The sequence below is a fragment of the Macrobrachium rosenbergii genome, chromosome 51 (assembly GCF_040412425.1).
Source record: "Macrobrachium rosenbergii isolate ZJJX-2024 chromosome 51, ASM4041242v1, whole genome shotgun sequence".
Classification (NCBI taxonomy): Eukaryota; Metazoa; Arthropoda; class Malacostraca; order Decapoda; family Palaemonidae; genus Macrobrachium; species Macrobrachium rosenbergii.
In genome coordinates, this window is record NC_089791.1 from 37587383 (window position 1) to 37588550 (window position 1168).

Here is a 1168-nt window from a genome sequence, read left to right on the forward strand (position 1 = left end):
CTGGAAAACAGATAGGCCCTACGTCATCAAAGCCCGGGTCTCATTCTTAATGACACTGTTGTCTGTAGCAGTGGGATCGCAGACATACTTAGCAAGAGGTCTCTCTCTCTCTCTCTCTCTCTCTCTCTCTCTCTCTCTCTCTCTCTCTCTCTCTCTCTCTCTCTCTCTTTTACATTTTGCACAGAAAGTTGTGGATTGAAAATATAAATGAATAAAATTCTTTTTATATATGAGAATTGTTTCTAGCATTAGGTAGTAATTTTAGCATTTCTTTTTCTAGAATGATACTTCCACTAATGCAGTTTAATACCACTACCACTACTACCCCCGTAAGTGTTTAGTGCCGTCAGTGCACCTCATGCGGTGCACTGTAGGCATTACTGAAGGTTCTTTGCAATGTGCCTTCGGGCCTTAGCTGCAACCCCTTTCGTTCCTTTTACTGTACCTCCTTTCATATTCTCTTCCATCCTACTTCCCACCCTCTCCTAACAATTTATTCATAGTGCAACTACGAGGTTTTCTTTCTGTTACACCTTTCAAATCGTTTACTGTCAGTTTCCATTTCAGCGCTGAATGGCCTCATAGGTCCCAGTGCTTGGCCTTGGACCTAAATCCTGTATTGAATTCAATAACAATAAGCTATTCATTGAATGAGGAAATCTCTCTTAACCACCAAAGTCTAGCCTTTGCTACATTTCGCCACCTCAGATGAGAAATTCAGAGAGAAGAAATAAAGAAAATCTGGTATCCGCAAGCTAAGCTGATAAACATAAACTTCCTGCTCTGGAAAGAGAGAGAGAGAGAGAGAGAGAGAGAGAGAACTTTTCATCTCATTCTTGATACTACAGCTATAGCAACTTTTTTTCTTTACTCAATTTTAAGTTCTAATATATATATATATATATATATATATATATATATATATATATATATATATATATATATATATAGAGAGAGAGAGAGAGAGAGAGAGAGAGAGAGAGAGAGAGAGAATAATATGAACTCGTTCTATTTATGAACGAGTGCTTTGAAAAATCAAGTGTTTTATTTCTTTAACACTTTGATGTTCATCTCTGGAACACTTTTAGTCGCAGAAAGACCGTATGCTTTTTATAGTGTGATTAATTGTTGCATATACATTTTGTCTCCTTTTCTTCGCGAATTAAAC